The 6,075-nt window shown below is 40.7% G+C and overlaps 1 non-coding gene across 1 annotated transcript; it reads right to left on the bottom strand.

The window, feature by feature from the left end:
* Positions 1-5,434: 5,434 nt before the first annotated feature.
* LOC145565633 (small nucleolar RNA R71) lies at positions 5,435-5,541 on the bottom strand. The gene has a single exon (XR_014095067.1). It is a non-coding gene; the product is annotated as a small nucleolar RNA R71 (small nucleolar RNA).
* Positions 5,542-6,075: the final 534 nt, after the last annotated feature.

Below are 6,075 nucleotides of genomic sequence, written 5' to 3'. Positions count from 1 at the left end.
ACTCCGCACACACGGCCCGTGGCATGCAGCCATGGGCTGCTGCCACTGCCGCACGCACGCGCACGCACCGCCATGGCTGCTGATGCGTGGCTGCTGCGGCCGTGTGCTACTGCCGCGCGTGTGGCCGCACGCAAGGTGAGGCACCCACCTTGGCAGCCTCATGCGGGCTGCTATGCAGGCCGGCTAGCCAAGGGTGGTTCTTTGCCTTGTTTTGCGTGCCATGGCCTCGGGATTTCATCCCATTTCGCGAGACATAATGAATTAATTCTAAATTAATTTTAGAACTAACTTAATGAGCAAAAAATAAAAATTTTAAACAAGTCTAACTTAATAAAATTTCAAAGTGCAAATAACCAAAATAATTCCAAGAACCATTCTTAATTAAATTGGTTTAGCTTGGTGCAATAACAAAGTTGAGGCAATTTCTCACTTTTAATTTAATCAATTTAAATTAAACTTGAGAATTTGACAAAGTAAGGGGAAGTTGGAAAAATATGAACTTTAATTTTCAAATGAAAATTCCAACATCTAAATTTTGTGAATCCTTGAAAATTATATCTTCCAACATAAAGATAACCAAATTTCTATCACAAAAATTGAAACTTTATTTTTCCAATCAACTCAAAATGATTAAAACAACAAATTTTAACACAAAATAACATGGAATTTAGTGGTTTTTAAAGTTTCAATCACTTATCACAAATAAAGATTGAATCTTTAACACTTAGGAAGCCTCAAAACAAAAATTTTTCACACTAAAAAGCAATTAGTTTGCAATTATGTGAAAATAAATCAACCTTTAAGCATCAAATACTACCAAGTAAGTGTGCTTTAAAGGGACTTAAAAATGCAGAAAATAATGCAAATAATCAACCACATAATCAACAAGTTATGCCATTAATATCAAGGTAAGAAAAGACTTAAAATTTTTCATCAAAAACAAAAAATCCCTCGAAAAGGCATTTCTGGTAAGAATTTGGCTAAAATCACAGAACCTTCGGGGTAAAAACCTTTCCAGAATACCTTTTCCACCCAAAATTCACTATTTTTGGGCGAAAATCTGGGTTCTGTGCCAAATTCGACATTAAAAACGGGATTAAAATAAATAAAACCGAGCTACTAATCTAATTAGCAACTTAAACCAGAAAAATAAGCCAAAATAAACCATGAAAAACATGATTATAAAAATAAACGAGCGGGGCTCCGATACCGCTGTTGGGGTTTGGTGAGTCCGACTCACCGCGGAAAAAACCCCGACCCAAGGAACCACTCGTAATTAATAAAACCATCAAGCATAAATAAATAAACACAAGAAAAGGAAGAACGAATCATACCCTTGAAGCGAGCTTCGCCCTCTCAAAACGGGATCTTACTTGAAAGCCTTGAGCACCTCAAATGCCGTGCCTCCAACGGTATCCACCCACAAAGGACGAACACGACTTTTTAGGTCCGCTACCTTGGAGTTAGCAAGGTCCGACCAAAACCCAAGTGTTAATGGAGTTTAAGAGTTTTTCCAAAATATGGAATGCTCTTTCTAACTCCCACTCAAGCACTTTACTCCAAATACCAAGGTTGGTATTTATAGAGGAAAGTATGAGTGGGAATTTCTATCCCATCAATGTGGGATCATGAAATTCCACAAATTAATTTAAAGCTAAATTAAATTAAAATTGCAAACTAATAATAAATCTACAAGTGACATTACCATGTGAAATGGGTTGGTGAGGACCACATGGAGAGTAGGGGACCATACTTGCTCCCCACTCAATACTCTCCTCGTGCCACATGTCCTTACCCACTTGCTCCCATATTCCTCAAGCTTCCCCATACTGACCGGCCCTATGGCCCAGCCACAAGCCCAGCCCGAGCCCAGCCCGAGCCCAGCCCCGCACTAAGATGCGGGCTGCTGTTGTGCGCGCAAGCCACGCACTTGGTGCGGGCTTGCTGCTGTGCGTGGCTGCTAGTGCGTGCGCTGCTAGCACGCCTAGCTTGCGGCAGCTAGCTGCTGCACACACTACGTGCACGCGGCTGCTAGCACGGTGTGCTAGCACGCACCTAGCCAGCCATGCTAGGCTCGGCTTGGTGCGCTTGCTAGTCACCTATGCTTGGACATTTTTGCCCCTAGCATTCGGATACTCGGGGCATTCCGATGCTAGGGGTATTTTGGGAATATGGTCGATTTATTATTATTTTGCGCGTCTCGTCTTTTTATTATTTTTGACTCGACTTCCGACGATCGGTTTCGACGCTCCAAGCTCAAATTACCACCGTCTAAATATTTAACACTCGGGCGACGAATTAATTTATTCCGAATTAATTCGTCGAGTCGGTTCATATATTTTTTTTGGGTGTGACCCGAAGGGTTCAGTCAAGATTAAGCTGTAATATTAATTATATTAATATTACTGATCGGAAGCGGCCTCCACCCAGACATTCCGATCACTTAACCTTACTTAATATATTAGCTTTCTAATAATTCTGAACCCGCTATAAGAATAATACACTTGTTCGAAGGACACCATTCCTTTCACTGTCATCTCGAAGTTTGCCGCACGCTTTTTCAGCACGGCCGCCTCCTGAGGTGAATCGGGGAGCGTGCCGTCTGTTAAATACACCCAGATTCCATCCATCCATGTAGAGCTTCGGTCTAGAATTCCAATGGGCTTGTCATTAGTTATGCTTTGTTTTTCCATTATTTCCCAAAAGACGGACCAAGGCGTATCACAGGATGCGGAGGATGCCAACTTTGACAGAGCATCCGCCTGATTATTTTTGGATTGGGGCACTTGGGTAAGATGGAATTCCTCAAGTGTCTCCGCTTCAGCCTTGGCTGCCTCCAGATACTTGGTCATAACCTGATGGGTAGCTTCGAACTCACCATGGTATTGGCAAACGACCAAATGAGAGTCTATGCAGGTGTCAATTTTTGTTGCCCCTTCCACCTTACACATGCGGATACCGGTGAGCAGATCTTCATATTCCGCCTCATTGTTTGAGGCCTGGAACTTGAACCGTAATGCATATTCGTATTGTCCCATTCCGGGGATTCAGAGATTATGCCTGCACCACAGCCGATCATAGTAGAGCTCCTGTCTATATGCACCTTCCAAACTTGATCAAGGTTATCCAGAGCAACCGGTCTTGTCATTTCGACAATGAAGTCGGAAAACGCCTTACCCTTCACTGCCTTTCTCGGTTCGTAGGAGATTTCAAGACTTTGCATTTCAATAGCCCATTTAAGCATTATGCCGGATGAGTCTAGGGTTGTCATTGGCAGCTTGAGGGGTTGATCTGTATAGATCACTGATGTGTCTATTTTATACAGTATTTTACCCCCATCCCTTGGTCATAATTAGTAGTGTTTTTGACTCTTTAGAGCCACTTTTATTACTAATTGGTGTTTTCTAGTGTTTTCGTAGATTTGGTTGACTTTTGCAGGGATTGACACTTTTGGAGTATTTTCCCGAGATATTTTGGAGCAATCACGTGCACTGGAGAAGCACGATCAGATTTTATAGCCCAGGACCGGTTAGAGTCATCGAACCGGTGATTAAGGGCTCGGTATAGGTGATACCGGGGCATTTGGACCGAGTATTCAAGACCGGAAGAGGAAACTTAGATTGGCCCGAAGAATTGGAGCCTAATCGTAGTCCAAATAGTGGCCCAAGTAAGCCGCCCAACCAAAGAGGCTGGCGCCCGGAGGCGCGCCCGGCCATGCGAGAGAAGCTAAGGTCGGCGCCCGGTGACGCGCCCGGCCGGGCGCGAGATTGGTATTAACGAGCAAAAAGGCGCGCACGATCGGGTGGTGCCTCGCCCGATCGGGCGCGTGTAAATATTAGGAGTTAATTTCGTCATTTAAGTTTGTTTTAGTTTAGGATTTGTACGGAGTATAAATACTCCTCCGTAATACGATTTTAGGATCTCTCTCTCTCTCTCTCTCTCTCTCTCTCTCTTTTACTCTCTTAATTTTTTTCTTAGATTTTCTTTCTCTAAAACTTTTGTTCTTAATCTACTTTCAATTCCAGATTTATTTTGGTAACGATTTCTCTTCTCTTAATCTTAGTTGTTATTTTATTCCTTTGATCATGTCTTGCTTTATTGCTTTAATTAGTTAAATTTCTATTATATGTGAGTAGTTTTCTTTCTAGGGTTTATGGGGATCCATCAATAATATGAAGGGATAATTTATTGTTGTTAATTATCAATGCTAGATTAATTTCCTATTGATTGATTTAATGCTCTGTGACTATATTAGGCCTGATCTTTTATGCATGAGTTTGACAATATTCATTCGAGATTCGACAGATGAGAATTGATATTTAGGTCTAGTTTCAATAGGCAGGTTAATTTATAAATGGTTAGGTCGAGATTCGAAAGATGAGATTTAATACCGATAAATTAATTGTTTTATTATAATACGTAGCGAAAGCCCTTTATAATTTGATTAATATATGCATTAATGAGTGATTATTATATTCTATCCTGGAATATTATTTATTGGTGAACCTATGCCCTAGATCCTTTTATATATTATTTTCTCCTTATTCCTAAACTTCGTATTTTAGTTTTACATTCAAAGTCACATATTGGTTACTTAATAATCTTGATTATATTAGTTAATTAAGAATAGAAAGACTTGTTTCCCTGTGGAGTTCGACCCTACTTCCCTATCTACTTTACTTAGAGGACTTAGGTATTTACTTTTGGTTAGGGGATATGACTTTACCCTGTCAAAATTTGGCGCCGTTGCCGGGGAGACGGTTTTTATTTTTATTTCTGATTATTTTTGTAGTCTTAGGTTATTTTCTTTTTGTCTCACAGAACGTTAGTTCTCTGAGGCAAATCTCATATTTGCTTTCAGTTTTTTTTGTTTTTTCCTAGGTGTTCCAGATCAGGGTACATCCCATTCGATCCTGAGATCGAGCGTTCCTTCCATAGACAGAAAATTCTCTACAAGCAAATCCTGGCGGAATCCGGTGATAATAATAATAATCACCGCGATCCTCCAACTGGTACTAGCGATTCAGAGGTATCATCAGACGCAGAATCAGAGATGGCGGTTCCAAAGAAGCTTAATGATTACTCACAACCAAAGCTTTCAGATTTTCCACATCTCACTCCCACTCCGGCTCTTGATGGGGTTCAATTCGAAATTAAACCTCAATTTATAACGATGATAGAGAGGAAGCAATTCAGTGGAGCTAAGGGTGAAGACCCGAATCTTCACACTGCCGACTATTGTCAATACTGCAATACCATCAGGCAAGCAGGGGTCACTCAAGACCAAATCAGGAAGATTCTTTTTCCCTTTTCTTTAATTGGAAAAGCTAAATTGTGGTTTAATGGCTTAAATAGAACTGCACTTGGTATAACTGACTGGGAGACTCTTGTTTTGAATTTTTATAACAAGTATTATTCTGCAGAGAGAACAACCGTACTACGGAGTGCGATTCAGGACTTTGCCCAAGAAGCCGATGAATCTTTATATGAGGCGTGGGAGAGGTTCAAGGACCTACAAAGAGAATGCTCTCACCATAATTTAGCACAATGGCAGTTAATCCAAGCCTTTTATAATGGCATTAGAAATTCTTCTAGAATAATTTTAGATTCTGCAGCTAGTGGGAGATTTATGAATCTTAATGTTGATGATGCAGGTCAGGTTATTGAAGATATGGAGATACATAATTCCCAATATGGGAATCCTAGAGGATTTGCTAACAAGGGGAAACATAGTGTTTACTCTGTATCCTTTTTGCAAGCTCAACTGACCTCTATATGCCAAAAATTAGATAATCTTAGCACTGCCAATGTAGCTAATGTTTCTGCGATTAATAATAATTCTAATGAGGCTTTTTGTGAGTTCTGTGGAGCAAGTTAATGCCGTTCAAGCTTATAGGTTTAATAACCCATACTCCAACACCTACAATCCTGGGTATCGGAACCATCCGTACCTTTCCTACCAGAGTACTAATGTTCAAATTAAAATCCACCACCACAAGAACCACAGGTACCACAACAACAGCAGCAAAAATATTACCATCCCAATGCTGGCCAGAAGAACCAACCACAACAACC

The sequence above is a fragment of the Chenopodium album genome, chromosome 1 (genome assembly GCF_948465745.1).
Source record: "Chenopodium album chromosome 1, dcCheAlbu1.1, whole genome shotgun sequence".
In the NCBI taxonomy this organism is placed as follows: Eukaryota; Viridiplantae; Streptophyta; class Magnoliopsida; order Caryophyllales; family Amaranthaceae; genus Chenopodium; species Chenopodium album.
This window is presented reverse-complemented; position numbering and strand designations above follow the sequence as displayed.